The sequence below is a fragment of the Syngnathus scovelli genome, chromosome 4, assembly GCF_024217435.2.
Source record: "Syngnathus scovelli strain Florida chromosome 4, RoL_Ssco_1.2, whole genome shotgun sequence".
Lineage (NCBI taxonomy): Eukaryota > Metazoa > Chordata > Actinopteri > Syngnathiformes > Syngnathidae > Syngnathus > Syngnathus scovelli.
In genome coordinates this window covers 19,334,549-19,358,246 of record NC_090850.1, presented here as the reverse complement: position 1 = coordinate 19,358,246, position 23,698 = coordinate 19,334,549, and the positions used below count along the sequence as shown (strand labels likewise).

The following is a 23,698-nucleotide window of genomic DNA, read 5'->3' as shown; positions in this document are numbered from 1 at the left end:
GATGCTGTCAGGATGTTAGTGACAGTTGTGACACTAATTCTAAGAATCTAAGACGCAGGGATATGTATATATATTTTTTTAAATATTGGCTCCTCCGCTATCCCTTTCCATCCGTCATTTGGTTGGATAACCATGCAGCAGGAATGGAGAGGTATAAGGCAATAAAAGAAGGATTTTTGAGAAGATCTACTCTCAAAATGTTTTCTTCAAAGGAAAAGTTTGATGAAGTCCATTAACCACTGTGGAACTTTAATTAATTAAAGGTTTTCAAAATTTTGAAATGATTCAATAGGAATTTATACAACAAATATAGCAAGAATTATTCAAGGGCAGTGCATGGAAGAAGCGTTCAAGCTACAATTTGAACTGACAAGACTCACGCAAGAATTACCATGTGAGCTACATTTAAGATTTTAAAGGACTAAAGCACTTCTAAGATTTTAAAGGACTGAAGCACTTCTAATGTCTAAAAATGTCATTTTGTCTACTTTCAAGTGGATCCCTGAACAGTGAAAACTCTCAAACATGCTGAGCAGTCTATTCCAGTCAAGTGCCATTTCTAGAGACTTTCCCAGCACATTAAAAATACTTTTTTATTATTCTATAAAAAAATCACATATGCTTAGTTAATAGATGCTGGAAAATCTAAAAACATTTTTTTGTTGTTTTATAAGTGCTAATTGAATGGCTTCTAGTGCCGGTCCCCTTCGAGCAAAGGGGTCCGCGATACACGGGTCTGATCTTCTTAGCAGCCGATAATGCACTGCGCTAATGAAGAGGTAATGAGCAGGCAGGCCCATCCCCGCCAATCTGTAAACGGTGAGCCGCCATGGTGCAAAAGTTTACGTTCCCAGGACATGGAAGGAAGAGCACGGCGAACAAGCTGCAGCATGAAAGCTCGGGCCCGGGTCGGCCGCATAGATCTGTGGCCACAGAGGGGATTACAGACACCTACTTCCAGCTTAGGCGGGACTTTTTGAAGTTTGGGCAATCGGAGGGGAGGGATCCCTTTGGCAGAGTCCTGTTTGATTCTGGTGGGAGTCCATCTCTAATCCCCCTTTCCCGTTCTCACCTTCTGCCTGATCCACTGCAGCCTCTCATCCCCGCGGTCCGGGATCATTATCCACCTTGGCCGAGGGGGCTCCCCCCTCATTAATTTCCCTAAGAAGATTACAGAGTGTGGGTTTGTTGTTGTTGTTTGAGCCATCTGATTTGCCTAAGCCCTTTGTTTTTTCATCTAGTTTACACTTTAATGCCCCCCGAATGAGTTTCAATGATGGAGAGGGATCAACCTGACCCACTGAAAATGCAGCGGAGAACTTAAGAGAAGATCGCCCGAGGGGGAGGAGGTGGTCGGATGAAAGGAGGAGTACGTCTTACTTCTCTCTATTGAAGATTTAGATGTTCAGAGGGAAAAGACAAGCGCTGATTTAACCTCGGCTCATCTCCTCGCCAGCGGAGGTAAACACTGGATGGGAGGCCGGATCACTGGTGAGGCATCAGTACTTCCCGGATTTTGGAAGACTCAATGTTCAATCACGCATATACCGTTCTAACAACACACTCGAAATAAACATGTAATTTCAAAGAACTAGAATCAGAACCAGGTGTGTGATATATACCTATCAATTTATGGCACCAGCCCAGTAACACTGGATCAATCGACCAGAGGTTTCTCGGACACCCTCAGGGTTGCATGCAGCATAGTTTGAGGAACCCCGCAGTGGATTAATTAGGACCCCAGGCCCACTATTACCCTGGTGGGATTAAGCGGACCAGGCCAAATACCCCTCCTGACAAATGAATCTTTGGAGTGATGTGGTCACTTGGCGGGCCTGTCTGGACAAAGCCGGAGGGGGAATTAGTTTGAAAATGACCACTCGGTCGCTTCATCTTCTCCTGGTGACATCTCATTACGAAGATGAACACAGCCTGACCCTGGCTCTGGCGACGTTTGGCAGTCTGGTATGCCGACGTTCTACTCACCCATCACACATCATTATCAGCTATTAGGCATGGTGAGCTGAAGGTTACATAATCAATCCGGCTTTTTGAAAGGTAAGGAGGTGGCGGGTGGTATTTAGAATCATTTAGAATCATACCCCTACATTTAATTGAAGCAAATTATATACAAATTCAATTGAAGTTTTAGGATTTTTTTGGGGGGACAAAATAGTCTTGATTGAAGTCTCCAAGAACATCTTCCCCGCTACCCCCATTAAAGAATCCAAACTGTCATCTAAGTGTTAACAACCTGGCAAACTTACAATTTGTCAAAAACACATTCAAAGCCATGAAAGGAGAGATCAAGGTTACATAAAAGTGAACCAGGCTGAACATAACCTAGCACAAAATCACCCCCCCACCTGAGTCCGTAAACTACCCGCTTCCTATCTGCAGCAAACAATTCTATACAATTAATCTGACAAAGCCAAAATGTAATTGATTGATAAGACCCCCGTAAAGAGGACAGACGTAACCTTGCTGGGCTTGCATTTGTCTGCTTGCGCAGACGGATGGAGCAGATGTCATCAGACCCATCAATGGCCCAGACATTATCAGGCGACGGGATCGGTCGATTTGGCCGGTGTGGTCGTGGAAGTGGCGCTTGTGGTGGGGAAAGGTGGAGAAGGTGAGCGGGGTGATGGGCTAGATGAGCTAATGGGACAATCTTGTACACCCCATCTTCATCTCGATCTAACAGGCGGCGCCCGTGCGCACTTTAAGGTCATGCTGACTTCACTCTTTTCACAATGAAATCTTATTTGTCTCATCTACATTGTTGAGTGGCAAAAGCTGTCTGGATCCATAAATTCATACAAAAAGAATAAAATTCCTGATAGAAAAGCATGAGGGAGGAAGGCGTCAAGTGGGGAAAAATGAAAGGCGGGGCTAAACCACATAGGGCCTCAGTGGCACAGGGATTCAGCAGCCGGTGGCATCGGCTCCCCTGGTGGCGTCACACCGTCAATCCTGCAAATTTGCTATGAACTTGATGGAAATTTAATAAGTGTTCACCGCAGCTCGGCCCGTTTGTAAAGGGGCCCCCTCTTAGTGCCGGGCCAAGAAAGGCTCTGCTGACCCCAAGGGGCCTCGTGCTGCTTGAGCCAATATAGACCATGTACGTCCTGAGGGGGAATAATATGCGGGGCTGACCCACGTCTGTTATATCCCCCCTCCTCTTAAACTCCCCTCTTTTCCTTCCCTTCAAAGGCGCTGCTGCTCAGCTGCCACTCCACACAGCTTTCCGAGTTAAAAGCGCAGCCATTCCCATTTGAAATGGCTGCCTTTGCTCTCCCTCGTCAGCCTGGCTCACTCTGGATGCGCCACACTGAGCGGTGCTCTGCAATGACAACTAAATAGGCCCCCTAATACCACTTCATAAAGCTAAAGGAGTATCCTCCAGGCAAAAGCTGTAAATTAAAGGCAAAGACGTTGTTGGCTGCAAAGTGAACCTTCCACTCAAATGACAGCGAGTCGCTTGAGGAGCGCAGGCTAAATGATACCTTAAGCACGCATGATTTATAGATGCGGCCCCCCGGTGACAAAAAAAGGATCTCTGCTTTATGACGAGTAACGCACTAATCCAAATTATCTGTAGGTGTGAATGGTTGTCCATCGTGCTCTGTGATTGGCTGGTGGCCAGTTCCTTAACTTGGACACACACTATTTCTGAAAACATCTTCCTGTTGATATAACAGGATTATGTTGATATCATTCTTCCAAACTTATGCTCATCATCCTTCCCGTGTTGTCGTGACAGACAAACAAGGTTGAACCTTTCCTCAACAGGAGACCTCCTCCTGGTAGATCAGGAATCACAACACGCCTCAGGCACACGCGTTCCCTAATCCCTGGCATTTTGTCGGGTGTTCCTCCACGCGCGAAGAGAACGAGCAAACGCGGCCATGTTACGGCATTTTTGGGGGTGAGTCAATATGCATTATCAAATCAATCCAGATGAAGATCTGCCCATCCCTCTAATTAGACGAGGTGACTGGAGATTGATTTTTAATTGCAAAAGTAATTACATGGAGCAGATATCCAGTGACATTTGATTATCTCTGTGATTGATTAAAAGGCCTGGCTGCCCGGGCAGATCGTCAGCCGCCGGGATCTGGAGCAAAAAAAAAGGGGGGAAAATTAAAAAAAAAAAAGAGAAAAGTTGTCTTGCTTGTAATCACAAGTGTCGTGGGTGAAATTACAAAAGGCAAACATCCCCCTTGGTGGAAAAGGGGGGCACCTTTGTGTCACCATAAAAAACAAAAGTTACTCAATGGATTTAGGAAATGTTCACTTCCAGTTTGTCTTGTCACCTCATCATAGCTGGAGAGTGGATGAAGGACAGCACAGGGGAGGGGGGTGGGGGAATTGAAGGAACACTCTTCTTATCTTCTCCAGTGGCCCCTCATTCATCTTCATCTCTTGTCATCTCTTTGCAATGGCTGCCTGCGCTCGCTCATTGTTGTCCGTCCATCGCCAAGCAAACAGCTCCAAAGTGTCTTCGCTCCCTTAAATCCCCGCCTCACTGTTGTCGTTTCTCCTCTTCTTCATCTGTCATTCATTTTGGGAATCCCTCTTGCCAAATGAAGGATGACAAGGTAAACCCAAAAGACGGGGAGGGGGGGAGTACGCCTCAAGTGTGGATGGCATTAAAAGCCGTTTATGTGGCAGTGATGGACGGGCTGACTGATAGCACTTGGGGAATGAAATAGACACGTCACCTGATGCACGCGACGGTAGTTGGACCGCGCGTGTTGGCAGATGAATTCTGAATATCGGACAAACTGTGGGTCGAGCTTCAAGGTAGCACAGTTTAGATTTCAAGAGATGTTTACATCGGTGGATGGAAGCAAAGTCATATGTTCCACCAGTCTCTGTCTTTGCTTTTTAACTGACTTCCTCAGGGTGAATCACACAGTGACACACACACACACACATCCATCTGGAAGACATCATCATGGCCTGCGTGCCCACCAGTGGGGACAGGCGTGTGACAGGCGTGCGCACACCGTGGCCTTACCATGTGTCTTCCCGTCTCTCATCCCCGCCATGTTGCCTTCGGGGGGGTAGGACCGCAGCGCTGACAGCAACTATAATGAAGCCCCCCACCGTACCTCCTCGTCACATATGCAGAGAGGTGAGAGCCGCGGGGAAAGTGCCACTCAGACGCACACCAGGGCCTTGTATGGAAAAGACGCCCGAGGAGCGGCTGGATAGCTGAATGCAAATAAGGAGCACAAATATGTGCCCAGCTAAGTGCTTAACTACATCAGGGTCTCATTTTGCCACTTCTCTTGTGTGATTACACTGATATGATGCCCCCAAGTGATTAAGGCTGTCCGTCAGATTGTCCTTTCCTTCTGATGATAGTGTCCACTGATTAAAGATTGATGAACAGAAACTTAATTATCACTAAAAATATTTGTTTAAAATAAGACAAAAGTTTTGATTAAACTACTAATACAACGTTTTGAAATGTAAATGTGAATAAATAGTACCGAAAAGGGATGCTTTTTTCCGACTCAACTCTTGATTAGTCACTGATACCAAGTACCGACACCACTTGTAGTTTTAATACAAAAATCCACACCCTCCCTGAAAAAAATGACAGATAATGTTAAATTTAGATCTACCTTTTCCTCAGAATTGCATGGAATTAATTTACATTTTTTATTTCTATTTTCTGATTGTAAAACAGCCACAAGAACACGATACTGACATTGGCCACTGCTGCATGTACCGATCCATTGAATAAGGCCCGCTGTTGGCCCAACACTCGCCCATCCCTAGTACAGATACCTGACAAATCTCCTCAAATACAATTATGAAGTATTTATACTTTGTTCCATCTTACAACTAGTGAGAAGGAATGATTTGACCCAACATGGCACACGCACAGAAACTCAGACCCGCCAACAATGTAGCTTTCTATTACACCATAAAGAGTCGCGAAAAAGAGCACGTCTTGCATGGCCTCAGCGAGGTGTGCTTGGGTTGCGCTGGCCACCTGGGCCTTCTCCCAATGAGACCAGTAATAAGGGCAGCACTTATCAGGTGTTGCCTCCAGCCACCGCACGCAAACACACACGCAGCGGCATGCTGGGAGGAAAAAGGGAAGGGGAGGGGAGAGGGCAAGACGAGGGCCCACCCCAGTCAAGATGTAATTAATCACCATGGAGCGAAGAGCTGTCAAATCCCCAGCTCTCGTGAACTGATAATGCCCCGACACAATAGAGTCCGATGGAGATGAGATTCTTTTTTTTCCACCCCTGGCGATGAAAATAAAAGGACAGGAGACAGGCGAGAATACATATTTGTGTTCTTGAACGTTCTTTTTCAAGCTGCGTGTCCCGATCGATACTTTCCCTCCGCAGTATTTTTTTTTCAGAGATTGATTTGCTCCCCGCATTTGTTATTAAATCCCCATCACATTGCTTCTACCAGGCAGACAAATGGAGGAATGACTCAATAACTCATCGGATATTAAAGTCATATTCTCAGCCGTTCAACAGCTAAATGCTTCAATAGTAACAGCTGGAGTGCATTATTTAACAAACAAAGGCGACACTAAATTACATTTTCTCAATACGCGGCAGTCAATAATAGACTGCAATAGTGGTAACCTCAATTTTGTTTTGGTTGGTTTGTCAATTGCTGTTGGCTTGATCAGACTCAGTGTATTGAACAGCTTTTTGTACTGAGATTCTTGTGTGACTGGTATTGAGCATCCGTTTATGTTGTTTGACAAGAAGCCCGGAGTGAAGCTGCAGACCTCAATGTCTGTTTCCCAGGCTAGCCACTGACCGGCTAATATGTTTGGCATGTTTTACATTTAGTTTATTTGTTTATTTTAATACAGACTGCTGACTCAATTGGACTTTAAGTCTTTAATGTCAAACTTTTTATGAACAAATGATTCACTCTTGTTTTTTTCAAGTGGGAAAAACAAATTTAGACTTGATAATATATAATTTTTTGGGGACAAAAATCCCTCTCAAGCATCTAGATTGCAGTAATATTAGAAAAACAAGGATGATAAATTATATCATTTATATGAGTGGGCTTGTCATTTAAGTGCAGCCCAAATATAAAATTTCACAAGAGCGACTCTGTTTGATGTCCATTTTTCTGTTTATTTTGACTTCAACGCTGCTTTTCCCAAAAGTCAGTGCTCTGCCATAGCCAGAGTTCATGACCTCTACCACGGGTGTGTTTTGCCACTCAGGGCGCTAAGCATCGGCTTTAGGGGTGGAGGTTAAAAAAAAAAAAAAAAAAGTCAGGTTGTAGACACGCCGCCTGCCAGACAGACTTTGGAATGTTTTCTTACACGCTTTTAAACAAGGCTTTATTGGCAGATTGGGTGTCAGGAACAAATAAGCGTGATGGGCGCTCCAGAATGTGTGCTTGATAAGAGGAACAAGGCGTCCACAATTAGAGGAAGGGCCTAGGGCAGACATGAAAGAGCTGCTTTGGACCCGGTCTGGGTTCTTATCGGTCTGACTGGGATGATGATTAGAAATAGGGCACACTGGCCTAGTTAAATAAATTCTACCGCATGTGTCTGATGCTGTTGTCTATAAAGAGTCTCAGTACAAGTCTGCTAATATTTTAATACATTGCTCCAGAATCAGCAAAACAAATTCTAACAAACCCGGGCCCCTGCTATCACTCAGCACAGTATAGCCAGGTGCTAACTGGACGTAAGCATACATTGCCGTATTTACAGCGTGATAAAGACAAATAGCCGGCTCACAGTTTGACGTCATCGTTTCCCCCCCAGAGTCAAATTAGCATGTTAACACTGACAGCGAAGCTCATTCTACCTTTTTTGTCCGAAGCTCGCTCTCTTTGGAAGCTCGCCAGGCTTCCTCTTTATTGCTGTGACATAAAGTCAATACTCAATATAGTTCTCCACAGCCCCCGGGCACGCCGACAGCCGCTTGTGTATAAAGAGTGTCAGCGAGTTATTCTGACCTCCTACTGTAATCATGACCTTTCCAATAACGCCACTCCCTCCGTTGAGCCTCGTTCACCCCCTGAAGGCTTCTCAGACTAAACTGCTTTATTCCCAACCTGCATTCACAGCTCAGCAGCTACTGTTGACACACACGTGTATGAACGCACGCACACAAACACACACACACACACTATGACATTATGAGACCCAATACAAGAGCAGAATCAAATCTACTTACACGTGTGTACAACCACAACCACACACACACGCACACACACACACGACTTGCGTACTGTATTCCGGGGCACATGTAAGCGGTAATATCAGGCGCAAATGAAAGGGAAAATGATATGGCATGCATTTCATTCTTTTGTAAGATTGCGTCCTCGGGTCATTGACTAAATAATTAGGCGATTGAAGTGACAGATTAAAGGCAGATTGGAAGTGACTGTGAAAGCAGGATAATGTTTCCCTAATCAGCCCGGTCGGGACCAATGCAGATTGTGAAATTTTCCAGCTACTTCCTAAGAAAAATGCATTTCACTTGTGATTAGGGATGATTAGTGTGTTGGTGGAAAGGGAGAGGGATGGAGAGAAGGGGAGGGCAGGTCAGGGCCTTTTGCTCCCGGGGCTCCACCGTACATGCACTCAGCGTGACTGGATATGATAGACCTGGAAATAGTTTAAAAAGACTTCCTCGTGGGGGAGTGTTGATTTAGGAGAAGATAAGCTCTTGAAAGAAGAGCACATCCTCGAAATGAAAAGACTTGCGATGTGAGTCATATCCCATAAGGCAGGAAGTGGACATATATGTTCTTATCGCAAGCTTTCAACCAGCAGATTTACGTTTGCTTTCAGTGCCACCAGGTACAACTCTTCTTTCCTTCTTTAAAAAAGTTAAACACAGAACAGATGTAAAATATAAAATACAAGGTGATCAAAGGCAAAGCGCCCGGGACAGATATGCCAGCAAATGATGATGAATGACTCTCTGCAGGATTGTAAGCTGTGCACAAATGTTGCAAATTACACCCAAAAAAGGTTTTAAAGGCTACGGGGACGAGGAGAGAGGCGAGCAGACATCAGGGAGCAACAACAGTGTCCAAAGTCATCAGGATGATCCTACGCAGAGGGCCGCCGCCATTAAGTTCCTACAGCGCGAATCACAGCTCGGACAATGTGTAATTGATTTCCCGAATGGCTCGAGAGTGCAGCCTCCTTCTTTTCTCTCTGGTGAAGGGTTTTTTTTTGGGAAAGGAGGGGGTTGTGAAAGTTTCGCTTTCTACTCCCGGGCGTGCGGCCACGACTGCATGACATCATTGGCTTTTGCACATTTTTACTTTTATCTTTGAACGATATATTATCCATGTGCTGGCCTCTAGCCGCCGCGGATCAAAGGCACCACGTCGCGCTGAAACCTGACTTTGCCGCAGGAAAAAAAAAATCATCTGTTCGTTTCCAGAAAAATTCTTCCAAACGTACCTTGGACGCAATTGAAGACGACGCGGGTGTTTTTATAGCCAACGACTTCTGCAGCCTGCTGCAGGTGTTGAAATGGAGACATTTTGAAGAGCTAACATGGCAGTACTTAGCTTGTGTTTACATGACAGTAATCAAATAAAAACAATGAAGCTTTTGAAACTTGCACGAGTGGCCGATGTTTCTTGACATGCTCAATGTATAAAAAACTTTGGTCATGAATTGGCACGATATAGCTAAAACCGATTTGAGTAGTTGGCGATGCCAAGAAACTAGCGTATAACACAAACTGCTTGTCCTCCCAAATTAAACAGACAAAGTAGTAATTGTGCGGTGCACCATTTTTAGCAGAGTTGGGCAATTCAAGTCACAAGACTTGATTCTGGGGTGGTGGATAAAAAGATGTGTGACTTATCTCCACCTAATATATTCAATATACGTACATTTGTATTAATTATAGTTCAACCAAAATGAAAATCAGAGAGCTGTCCATAGATGATTTTTTTTAAATATTCCACCCACCGTGTAATAATTATGAACGTTCTATTTGACCCTACTTGACTGTAAGCATGTTTAAAAAATAATATTAAAAAGAAACTGCTGCAGGAGACCTGCTATTACTTTATTTGTGCTGTTTCAAGTAAGAAAAAAAAACATTTGGATACACCGACTTTTGATTGGAGTTTGAATACCAACCAATTTTTGAATCCCTTTCATATGTCTACATGTTTACAGTAACGTACAACATTGCATAGATGAGAAGCACAGCCGCACATTCTCCCTTTTATCAACGCGTGTCCTCTTTAATCTCTTAACGCTTCGTCCTGCGTGATCACCGGTTGTTTAAGAGCGTCACGCTCAGAGAGAAAGCAGACAGAGGGACACATGTTTGTGCATTCCCAAATGAAGTGTGACCACAGTTCACCTCTGAAAGGGGCTCGCGGGAAAGGAGGGGGTGTCGTCATTATGGGTTCTGACGGCGGGAGGGCGCTGTGATAATTTGATGTGAAGGGGGCTGATAAATCACAACGTTTGTTGCGTTGGCTTTAGTATCTGTTTATGTCTCTACAAATTGACTTGCGCAGGAGGGAGGGAGGGAGGCTGCAGAGCCGCTCGACACCTCCCCCACCCACCCACCCGCGACGATTAGTTCAAGGTGGGGAGAGTTTGGATGGCAGGGCTTCCATTGGCCATCTCCTCTCCCCGCCAAGGGAGAGAGCCAAGGACATGTGTAAGCAATAAAGCCCAAAGAGTCCGCCTCGTACTGAAAGGAATGCAGAACCAAACTATAAAATAATAATGGGCACTGGGGCGGGCAGAAGGGGGCATCACCAGAAACATCTGGGAGGGGGATTTGTCACGCAGGGGCCTTCCCGTGACCCTCGGACGTCCCGTTAAAAAATAAAAATAAAAAAGGCAGCGCGCTGGCACCACATCAAAAGGCTGTCCCGGGAAGGGCAAAGGGCGGCTTGACCTGGGCGCTAAGCTGCCGCTAAGCCCTCTTTTAAAGCCGGAGAGGGTGGAGGGTGGAGATAATATCATCAACACACACTTCCTGTGCCCTAATCAAAAGAAATGATAAAAAAAAAAACTCCCAGTGTAGACTGTAAATACAGAAACGGGCTGGAGATATCGTTCAATTGTTGCACTTGATCCAATGAAGTATTATCCCAAATGGTTGTTTTAAACAGGAAGTGAGATGTAACCAACGTGAAAACTAGTGCTGTGCCTCAAAATGGAAAAAAGACAATGAAGCTTGAATTCAATCAGAGAAATTGACAAATCATTCGGAATATCCTGATGAGGAAAGAAACCAGTGGAGCAAAGTACACACATGCCGATTTCTACACTATAAAAACTCAAAATTTCAAGCCGTCAAACGTCAATAACATTTTAGATTGGGCAACTTAGCTCATGGCTTTAAGTTTTACCCAAGAAACCTTGTTGTGCTAACAAACACTTGCTCTAAATGCCAATGATTTCATATTAATGTTGCTCCAATTTAAATTCCTTTAGTTCGCCCCGTCTTACATTACAATGTAAAAATGACAAACAGCAGTAGCAGAAGAAGAAATCCATCAACGTGCTAAGGCAGTTTGACCCAGGTGCTCATTTAAAACGAGAGGAGGGCAGATGCTCATCCCTGCACGCTTCCTGTGTTGCAACAAAAAGCAATGATAAAAGGCTCCCAGTGTAGACAGTAAATACAAAAGCGAACGGTAGATAACATTAACTCGTTGCACTTCTAATAAACTAACATCCCGGAAGGCCGTTCTAAACGGGAGCTTTTCAGCATCATCCCAAATAAAACTACAATAGGGACAATGAGACAGACAGATGGAGTCCTAAGGCATTTATCTGCTTTAAACGTGTTTTTCTTTTTCCTTCTCTCCACCCCGTCAGAAGCCGCCGACTTATCGCCGGCTTGTCAACACGGTGACACCATTCTTTCAAATGAGATACTAATGCGTTGATCTGAGCGTGCCGCGTCGCTTGTCTGAGGCGCTGATCAAACGGCCTCGCTGCATCCAGTTCGGCGTCGTCGAGTGGGAACCGTCACAAGAAAGGGGAAGAAAAAAAACGCAAGAGGAGCTGCGACAAAGCAAACAACACAAAAGGGGGCGGGGCATGATGAGAGATAGAACATTTAAAAACGGAAGCTGATGTATCCCACAATGCAATAGGACAGGAAATGCTCCTAGAGAGGAGCCACGGGGGCTCGCCACTCCCCGTTGAGGGTATGCGTGACAAGAATATTGACATCATGTTGCTCGGTCAACAAGCACAGGTTGATTGATGAAGACAAACGGTCGGGCTGAAAGCCAGTTGTCGGCTTTCCCTGGGAGAGGCCATTTTCAGCCTGCCTCCGCTTCCAACGGAGTGTAAAGGGATATGGGCGCTCTTAAGGCGGCTCAAACTCAATGCCATTCACGTCAATCAAAATACACGCCGAGCGTTGCGTCAAAACTGGTAGAACTCCAAGAACTTCACAACAGTTCCTGACACACACAAAGTTGCTACACGAGAAATGAAAACGCAACCCATCGGTTGTCGTCAATTGTTCATAATACTCGATTTGTATGAATTTGTCCCAGACTATTGCTGTCCATAATGTTGCTTAAACACAAAGGGAATTAGATTAAAACATTCCAGTGTTTTCCATTTAAAAACCATAAACATAATCCCCCCCATTCCCACACATTAAATAAAAGCCATTTTTAGGGCTATGGCATTTCACCAGACATGAAAACACGACTTTCTCCTCAAGGTGCCGTTACTGTGTTTTCATTGCGAGACAACTGTTTCCATTCATCTTAAATTCACTGCAGCTGTCGAAAGAAAGGCGTCTTTGATTTAGTAAATATCTCCGCATATCTCGTGTTGGGAGCATCAAAGAAATGTGAGCAGATATCAAAGCGTCCTGCTGGATCGTCGAGCCTTTGGCAGCCGGGCTGTACTTTCCATCTCAAGTGTGAAGCGCACTTACAATGTTGAAATGAGATGGCAAAACTTTTTTTTTTTTTTTTTGGACCAGAGTGGCAACTCTTCCCAAGCAGCAATGGACATAATGGGTCTGATTTTCCAGGCCTGGATGAATGTTTGCTATTTTGAACTGTAGTGATAAAAAGGCGGACATATTATTCTGGTATGCCGTGGAAAGAAAGGAGGGAAAAAGTGTCTAATTATGTCCCATACAGATTTTGACCTTATATATGGATTTGTTTCGGAATTGAATTACTTTTGAGAAGTAATTAAAAAAAAAAAAATCTTACATACTGTTTTGATGTGTTCTATTATTTATACTTTGGCATGGAGTGTTTTTCAGACAAATGTTTCCTGTAAATACAACACCATAAAATAGCTTAGTCACCCCAACTTATAAATATGAGTTATGTCCTTCATAAATTGCAAACTCTGTAATGTGAATCTAGTCAAATTCCAGAATGTCAGATGTCGAGGTTTGTCATAACTTAAAGCACAAAATGGTTGCCATATTGATGTTTAATGCTGGACAAACTTCTGAAGTGTGTGTCTGCATGTGTGCGTGTGCATGTGTGCGCGTGTTGGCAAGAGAGTTTAGTGGTGGGGGGGTTGTTTTCCAAACTCAGACAGTGGTGGGAAAAAAAAACGTTGGCCACAAGAGAAAGACAGTAATGTACTAATTCAGAATCTGATATCGATGACCCGGGGAGGAAACACAACTAAAGCGCTTTAGCGGATGATTGGGAAATTGCGGGAAACTGTGCCACCATCTGCTTTGGAGACCAATGCAAACCACAAGACAGTAGTCTGCAACATGCTCCTCAAGATGGCTGTCACTTTACTTCAGGCACGACACAGTGACATGAACATCGCAGCCTCGGGGATATCGACGGCGGCGGTGGGTTCGGGCCAAGCGGCTTATCCCTCACGGAGCTTACGGGAAAAGCTTCCAGGAACACCGTTTGCTATTTCAAAAAGATGGCCGCGGCGGGAAATCTGGCTGCCAGTCGGTAATAATATATGATGCTAAACTGCTCCATTTATGTTCGTGTCCACACGCCGATATGGAAGAGATCACTCATTGTGTCCCTCAAGTACAACATGTTCTCAGTTGTAGTTTCATGGACAAATAACAAAAGATCCAACATCAAATAAAAAAGAAAGGAAGGAGGGGAAAAAAGGTATTTGGCTCTTTGGGAAAAGTGTGGGGAAACCCAATGCGGCCTTCACTGGTGGAACCATTCTCCGCACTTGGCACACACATGAAAGCAGCTTCTACTCCGCTGAAGTAATGGCACGTACATAGACATGCACATACTGTATATGCGAGGAAACACACACACACACACACACACACACACAGTGGTGTAGACGCACCCAAGCCCAGGAAAAGAAGGCCTGTCATGGACACGCAGGAAAGGGAGGAAGCTCAAACAACTTTTGTGTCAACGGGAATTGAGAAAAACAAGAGTTGAAAGGCGGTCTGCATGAGAGAGAGAGAGCAAAAGTGGGAGATGAATTCATACGCTCTGTCAGAACGCATCAGTCTGTCGAGGAAATGTGGAAGGGAGCGCTGTCACTTGTCTTGCTGAACACTACACACTCGGAGACACTGGAGAGTCAGGAACAAACTTACTCCAGGTGCTAAGAACTTTTGATTTGGACAAAAGTTGTGATTGGGACCAAATACAGTATGTAGGAAATGGAGTTATGTGAAACCCCCAATGAAACTTAACCATCCATCGGCAGCTGGGGAGCCCAAGTCCGTTTTTTCGCGAGCACCTATCAAGCCCGTTTTAGACGTTTGCCTCCTTCAAAATACCTGCGGAATTGTCTTGAAGTACCAACCACCAGATCGATGCCAGTGGTTATGAAAAGCAGCAATACAGTTTAGCTCCAAATATTTACTTAAACCGTCATAATGTAAAAAAAAAAAGTCATTAAACTGAAGGCAAAAACATTTTGTCTTATTCACTGCCTGCATTCCAAAGCGGAATCATCCATCAACTTCAGCCGTCGACCATGGAGGCTAATGAGCAAGGGAACAAACATTTGTGATGGCAGCAACAACTAAAGAAAGCCTGTCTCCAGCACAAATAAATTCAAGAGGAGAAGAAAAAAAACAAAACCCCAAACAATAAAAACACTAACTGCCTTGTATAAAGAAAAGCCAAACAAAGTGCACTTGTAAAATCAACAGAGACTGAGACTCGGAGCAAAACCACATATGTGCAACCCAACTAAATAAAACATTGCCAGTCCATCCTACTTTGTTTTCTTTCTTTGAGTCATGCGAGAATGTCAACATGTGAAATTGGTTTAGTGACCGTCAAGCAAGTTAAAAAAAAAAATCCATTCCAACATTACTGCAGAAATGTTAAGATTTCGTGCAACGTGCTTAAAGTTTTCTTTGGCTTTTTAAAAACACTTCAAAATTAGTCTTAACAAGGTCTTTGATGCAAGTCCTATTCACAAATTAGCCTTCAAAGTTCTGTTTTGTTTGTTCCTGTGAATAATAACAGTGAGCAGTACGTTCCTTAAAATTGCTCAAAGAAGTTTACAGATGAATTCAGATTAAACATTTCCTGTGCCAGAGGTGTTCCAAGTTGGAGGTCAACCAACATCGCAGAATGGATCGCCTTGTCATTGTGGTTGTCTCCGTGGTTCAATTGTATAAACAGTCCTAAAATTCACACAATGAATGCAGTTATTTGCCGGCTTGAAATGATCCCACATCAAACGGAGCTGAGCCAAAATGAATTGCAGAAAATCATTTGAGCCAACATTTAGCAACGCAACATTGATTTCGAATGTTACATGATCAACTTCAGCAAAACTGACAGTTTTGTGATTAAGGATTGGACGCTCATAAATCACCGCCATCACACACACAAGACAGACTTCTGTAAATCTGTAAATAAGGAGTCTCTGAGGTAGACAAATTAAGAAAGTGCTTCTTTTGCCTTTAGCCAAAGAGACAAAAAAAAAAAAATCAGTGAGGACCAGATTATCCAGAAACCTCCAGGGCAGCTCTCCCAAAAAGAGCAGATAAAAGAGCTTATTAATAGCCCCAAAGATTTACATGCACTAAGTGGATGTTTATGTTGGAACTTGCTGCTTATGTGTGAACATCCAACCACTGTAAACAGGACCATTCATGTCCCATTTCCTTTACATCACAGATATTGTTTCCACTGAAAAATAGGCGGCCGCAGTTTGAAAACACATCATTTGAGTTTTTTTTCGTGTTTTCTTTTTAAGTGGTTCCACAGTTCGCTGTGCCCGAGGCAGTAATCATTGTCATGCACTTCCTATTCTGCCTCGTGTCGTTCTGTTGACTTTTGCGCAAGGAGACGAGGAAGGCACATTGCTGACATTATTTGGACCAGCACTAGAAAAACAAACATGAATTCTACAAATGGTGGCCGGGTGGTGTTTATTTACATATAGTACCTGTCAGAAGTTTGGAAACGTCTTCGGATTCACATGGTCGCAAACAAACTAACTGAAGACTCCGACAATCGATCAAGGTGGAGGGACTTTGATTTTGAGCACAAAGAAACTAAATATGTCACATGCACAAGAAGCCAAACAAAAGTGCAAATGCAGCAATAAAACCAAAAAAATGATCATGGCAAAAAATAAAAAATAAACCTCCATGTAAATCACTGGTAAAAAAAATAAAATCAAAAGTGTACACTCTTAAAACTGCTGGGTAAAAAATAACCCAATTTGGGTTAAAAGTTGGAATGAAAATAAAAGCCCCCCAAAAAATGTTTTTTTATTTTTGCAAAACAACCCAAATTCACCCAACTTCCTAGGTCGGTCTAATTTTGAACCCAAGGATGCATGTAAAATTGATTCTGGTGTTCTATGCAAAAACTGTGAACCCATAATATGACAGTATTGCATTAAACATTGGGTAGACCCTCACCAACCACATGAATTGCGGGCAATGTGGGGGGATTCACGCGGGAGGCATCGGGCCTTTGCAGTAACCCCGCTTGCCATTTATTGGACAAATATAAAATTAACAACAGCCGGGAGTTGCATTAGTGAGCCAACACTAATTTCCAATTTGAGGTCAGTTGTACGCTATAAACATTTAAAAGGTGTTTTAAAGAGGGGAGCTGGCTGCCTCTTTATTCGAAACAAACTTTTTTTACTTAATCAGCATACTCAGCTCATCCTTATGTTAAAAGTATAGGAAAAACCCAAATAACACAACAGAAACTTTACTGCTAAATATTCAAAGACAAGAAATTACAACATGTAAAACTAAGCCATCCTTATGTTTTAATTTGAGAGTGATAATATCTTGTTAGTTTTTTTTTAAGCTGTGTGATTGCTATTTTGGTTCTGCCACAATGTGATTTAACTTGTATGTAACAGATCTGTTTCACGTCAAGACTGCCGAGGTGTTAATGGACTGGTTGACACAAGCGTCATGTTCGGGATTCCAAACTGGAGTGTTCTCCCTTTAAGTGCATGAGGGCCACCGGCAGCTTTGTTCCACCCAGAACATCAAAAAGGGGGGCAACCCGAGCTATTTGAACAATGGCTTGGGTCTATATTTAGAGGAAGTGACGGGTGAGGGGGATTGGGACGTGTATGAGGTCAGCGCCAGAATGCGAGGCACATCCACGCTGCCATCCATCAGCGGACCAAAGAACACAAATGCTCTTTCCCAGGGTCGGTAACTTGCTTCTACCTGTTTAAGCCTTTTCAGTCCGATGACATGAGAGGCATCCTTGATCACATCATAGAGAGATTAAGCTCCTGTATCAGAGATCAGGCTAAATCTGTTCATGTGGTCTGGGGTTGGGCTAGTCCTTAAACGCACCAATGCCCGGCCGGGCACCAAGCCACGAGTGGTGTTTTGTTGACTGGTAGATGAGGCTCTGCTTTAATCAGAAGCATGCGGGGATGGTGTTAAAGTTCCACGCTGGAAGCTCTCAGGTGAAAGATGAGCAGGGAGAGAGGTGTTGTCTTCATGTTAATTAAAACTGGCCCCAAGATGCGCTAACCTCTGAAATGGACGACGGCACCGGCAGCACAAACGGTAGCCATCAGCTGAGCGCAAGCGCACGTCAAGGGGTGCCATTAATTTAATCAGGCTAAGAACACTGTCTAACCGCTTAAAAGCAGGAGGGGGGGGGGGGGGGGGGGTCTGCGGGGGGAAAAAGTCTGTTTCAGTTCAGATGACTGAAATGGGTTTTTCAAAAAAAGGCAAAGAGGAAATTGAAAGGAAACAAGCGTGATGGTTAATGCGTTAAAGTCCACCTTTGGCTTACTAAGTGCAATGATCTCATCGTGCATCGATTGCGGCTTTGATGACAAAGCATGTAGGGGAAAAATAATTTCCTGGATTGCCCCAAGTGATTATAAAAAAGTATCTTTCTATTAAGGGTGTAACGAGAACCGATTTGAATGGGAAAATCAGTTTAAAATCCAACACAATTTCAATGAACCAGCTGTTGGCCCGATCAAAAAGTTGTCCTGCTGGTTGTACCAAACTCCATGGTACCTCAATGTCAACATTTGATTGATAATCAATTCAACACGATTGCCATCTTTCTTAAACCATTTAATCGATTATTAAAGCCAGATGACTGTCACCTACTTGGCCAAAACAGTCCTGAATAAAAAATGAATGGTCTGTAATGCGATCAATCACTTAATGGTCTTTATTAGTCCCGCAATTGGAATGTTTGCAGTTTGAGATCGATTCAATCTGAAATATTGGGCTAATTAATATATCCACACTTTTATTGTTCTTCCAGGACTGCTGAGTCAGCACCAAGTCCACTTTCACCGCACAACAAATCTGGAGTGAGCCAAGAGACGGTCGGTCCCTGAAGCCTCTCCCGGGACTACAAACAGCGGTTCTTTTATTTACCCAGAAATCCCATCCTCTGCAGCGGCTTCCTGTTCCCTTGAAGAGAGACATCCTTTCCTGGGGGATCATCTGGATGAAGCAGACGCAGGCCGCTTCAGACGGGCCCGTGCCCATTTACAATAACACCATCATGCTGTTCCTCCCAGCAAGCCCACCCTGGAAAACGCCAGCCCCATCCCGAGGCAGAAGAGGCAGAGCGGGAGGCCTTCTGCGTTCACGCTGAGACAAAGAAGGCCTTGCTGGAGGGTTTGCGTGAGAGGAAACTCGGCGGCAGATGCAAATGAACTAGCGGGAAATAACATTAAGGGGGGGGGGGGGGGGACATGGACACAAAGGCTGGCGTGGCACTTGGGGAAGTCTCCTAAACAAGCGGACCTTTTGAAATCTCGACAGCAGCGAATGTCAATCAAGCGGTCAGCGTTAACAATGTTAGGCCAGAACCAACCGAGCTTAATGCCACACCCCCTTTGCAAATCTGGCACGCCAACCCCCCCCCCCCCCTTGTGACCACATGAATCTGACTAGTGACAGCTCGCCATCCTGTAATTTGCCAATTTGCACGCGTGTCAAAAAGCCAGGCGGTCGTGAATGATGGCCGCAAAGTGGGGATCGGCCGAAAACAAGGGCAAGAGATCAGAACCGGGGCGGGGGGGTTGATAATCAAGATGACGGGGTTGTGGACGGTGAAATACATTTTTGCTGTGTCTTCACTACATGGCCGTCATTTTAATGCTCTAGAAGTTAACAACAAGAATCGATACATACTATTTTTAAGCAAGGAGGGTCTTCGGGTCACTTTTACCCATTTTTTGGCGACTGAACTCTCGTACTTAAAAAGACACAAAAATCTTTTTTTGATCTAGTCAGGTTTTTTCCGACTCATCATTGCCCGTTCCCTTCCCTCCCAGGAACAAAAACACATTTAATGGCCATGTTGGCTCAAAGCAGAATAGACAATGAAGCGCTGTTTTTAAATGTGATGGTCATCGTGTTGTTTGTTGTTTTTTTATGTCACAATAAAACCACAATTGAAAACCAACACAATGAAGCCATGGCAAATAAAAGTTCTAAAATAAAAAAGAAACGCCTTGAGAGGTCCAAAGAACAACTTCATCCTATATTTTCCCCCGGTGGGAAAATAAATACCTTTTACGCTTGTACGTGCATGTCCACATACAGCTTTCACATGATGCTTGTATAAATCTCTATCAGGAAGCCAGCCAAGCTCGCGGCCTCTTGCTGCCTGAAAGCCATATAATAGTCTCAGGAACCAGAAACACATTTTCTGCTTAGTTGGCAGCAAATGTCTCGTGATGGTCTGGGCTGGATAACTATGACTGTTATTTATATATGATTGGGTTAGAGATGAGGGGGGACGAAATAGCCGACAAATGCATGTAGCTGTTACAAGATAAAGTAAACACAGATTGGAAGCAAAAGAGTCTGAGACAAAAGCAAACAAGTCACTATGGGAATTGTCGCCTACTATTGCAGGAATCCGCTTGCCCGCGCTGCCCTTTACACTTGTTTCATAATGTTTAACTTCTCCACAACAATCACCATCACTGATTAACATCTGACAAAATCAGTGCTCCTCGCTGTTAACTGCAGGAGATCCTTAAACCATCCGTGAAAGTGAAAATGAGAAGCAATTTGGTTGAACACTTGACATTATAATGGCTATTTACCACAGCGTTATCGCGCTAAAAGGCTAGCCCTTTAAATGTCTCACAAAAGTAATCTCGCCGTCGGGTACAGTTCATTGAATTTCCTACAGTTGGCCCTCCAATCTGTCTTGCGTTATTCCGAGCGTGAGATGTTAGCGGGTGGAAAAAAACTAGCACAAACTTGCTTGTGGTTGTGTTTTTTTTTTTTTATTTCTTATTCAAGGGTCAGGTCGTAATGTGACTATCAAACAAACATGACTGTTGACTGTTTGTATTTACTTGAGTTAAACCATGTGGTGGATGGTGAAGGTCATGGAAGGGGATTAATGCAGAATTGTACTATTTTTATTTTTAGATAATATCTAATAATAATTTATTATTTATATTTTAATTTATTTATATTTTAAATATATTATACTATTTTTATTTTATTTTATATTATTTTAATAGTAATATTTTTAGATATCTAAATAAATGGTTAATTTAAGGAAATATAGTCAAACGTTAATCCCTAATGAACATCACTCTACAAGCCACACTGTCAGACTCCTGGTTGCTTTCCGTTATGGTAATTGAAGCGAGGGATCTGTACGTTTCAAAGACTCGCGCAGGAAAGGAACTTGGGTCAGAACCTCCGGTTGAGTCTCCATTGGAAACTCAAAGGCTGTCAGAAACTTTGCTCAGCAAACGCAGACCCCCACCAACCTGACACAACCCCTCCGGGTATGATCAAGGATGTAGCCCAACAGACTCGGTGACCTGCTCTGCCGGGCCTGAACACATTTCGGGTTGCGGCGGCAGCTCGATGCCGTCATAGTGCTGAGGGAACGGCACAGTCACTGGATATTACCCAGGGAGTCGGACTGGAGAATCAGTTTCCATTTCACCGTGACCTTTCTCTGGTCCCAACGGTGGTCAGCTCCACTGCTACCTCCTTCCTCTCAGATCCCCACTGAGCGGCCTCCGCCCCCGCTTCAGTCTCCCTCTCTCTCTGTTCATTTGTCAACCTATCCATCTCACTTTTTTACTAAGCTACGACAGAGTGCCGCAACCCCCCCGACAAAGAGATCGCATTCCCATAGCTCATCTATCTTCCCATCAGCTGTCTACACAGTTACTCGGTGTGTTAACATTGCACTCGGGTGCAGGCGAATAATGCGACTGATGAACGCTATGAAAATCACTTCTGAACAACTCCATATCCAACTTGCGGCCTGTTGGAAGACAATCAGGTTTCGAGGTGTTGACTGTCAACTGGGATGAGTCAACTGGTATTTTTTTTTTTTTTTTAAACGAGCGCTGAATAAATGATCACATTGTATTTTGCAAACCAACAACTGCTGGTGTGTTTTGAAAAAAATACTGAGATGTCATCCAGAATTTCTGGCAAGTTGTTGGTTCAACCATGACCATCATGCAAAAAATGCCTCACTAGTGGCATCATTTTATCATTTTGTTTGACAAGCTAGCAACAGCAACAACAACAGCCGGGCCTGAACATTTTTGCAGTATTTTGCAGTTTAGACAAACTGCATACCTTGGAGTAAGACTAAGGCGTGCCTAATGATTTCTGAGGAATGTAACCATGTGGCCAACATCACAGTTGCATTTGGATTATTTGATTTTCATTTCCAGATAAAATAAAGAAACTCACCCTTTTGCAGGCAATGGTGCTCCTGTTGATGTTTGACAAATTCAATCGATTATGCAGACGGTGTGTAATCCAAAGCCTTATTTTTATTCATAGTCTGACTTTGTAGTATTTAGAAATGTTATTTTGTATTGGGATCCACTATTTTCTTTTGTTTGTGTGTTTATTTCCTGAGTCTACTTTGGACAAGACTGCTTCTCTTTGCTGGTGACTTCCTGTTCTTCCCAATCAGTCCCCGCCTTCCTGCTTCATCTGTTTGTCGTTTGTCTCATTAGAATATTAAGGTTCTTGCTTTGACTTTGGTCTTTGTTGTTATTTGAATGATGTCCCAGAATGATGTAATTGTTTGAGGAAAATAATAATAGTTTTTAAGAATATTAAACCCAGGCAAAAAAAAAAATATATATATATGTTTTTTTTCACCCATCCATATTGTTTGCAGCCACAGATTTTGATTGCCATAATAAAACAGCAATTCTAAAAAAAAAATTAATCATTTTGAAAATGCTGGGAAGTTGTCACACAGGCTGACAATCTGTTGACAAACAAGTGCCACATAAAATATATTGATCATCATACAACTTTGAAGAAATACCATCTGGCAAGCAAACTATCATTACCTGCCACACCCATGCAAAGAAAGGTCACGGGACAGTGGAGAGACACCTGTGACATCATCGTCAAGCGGAGAGAAAGACACGGGCTAATCGCGCTAATGTCATCGCACCGCACATGCTGACAAATGAAGCCATTGTGGTGTGATTATCACAGTTATTTCTAGCCTCTTCGCTATGAGGACCATGCATTTGTTACGTTACATGGGGGCGGCTTACGCAGCCGTTTGCCTGTCATTGTGTATTACGAGCAAGCCCATGACATTTAGAAACGCCGGGTAATGGCACTTTGCTATATGCGTCGCGTTATTAAAACGGCATTATTTTGACAGCAAGCCACCATGCCCTGTGATTAATTAGCGGTGTTGAGCCTGGAGGTGGATCAGGCTCGTTTAGAGACGGTACTTTAACAATAGAAATTAACTGACAAAGTATTGGAAAGAGCCACGGGCAATTGTTTGCTCATTAGATCCACTTTGGACAATGACACAGCAATAAAACGGGATTTGTTGGATGTGTCAGCTTGGTGAGGTGGACTAGGAGATATCGCAGAGCACATTCTGGTGAGGATCAAACTTAGGCGATCTTACTCTTGGACTGAGAAGAATGAACCTTGAGTCATGTGACTGCAATTTCAATCACTTTCATTTGTGCGCTGTATTTTTGTAAACCTTTGACGTACATTTTCTTTACATTTAATATCCGAGTCATGGACAGCTGTGAAAATAGAAAGTAAATCCCAGCACCAGTCGGTTTTGTGTCGCACCCGAAACCACTGATTCATAGCTGCTCCAACACAGTTACGGTTACAAATATACAGCTGCGACTTCCACCTTGAGAACCTCTGTTTCTGTACTTGTGTTTATGGTCATACAAAAAAGATGGAAAAACACTACTCACAATTCAAGATATAAATCTTAGTTGAGAAAGAGTAGGAAAAACAAG

At 43.6% G+C, this 23,698-nt stretch overlaps 1 long non-coding RNA gene across 1 annotated transcript in view; it reads right to left on the bottom strand.

The window, feature by feature from the left end:
• Nucleotides 1-22,391, bottom strand: part of LOC125966950 (uncharacterized) — a 145,986-nt gene extending 123,595 nt beyond the window's left edge. The window contains exon 1 of the long non-coding RNA XR_007480626.2: nucleotides 22,143-22,391. This is a non-coding gene — a long non-coding RNA (uncharacterized lncRNA). The remainder of the gene's footprint in view (nucleotides 1-22,142) is intronic.
• Between the last annotated feature and the right edge of the window lie 1,307 nt (nucleotides 22,392-23,698).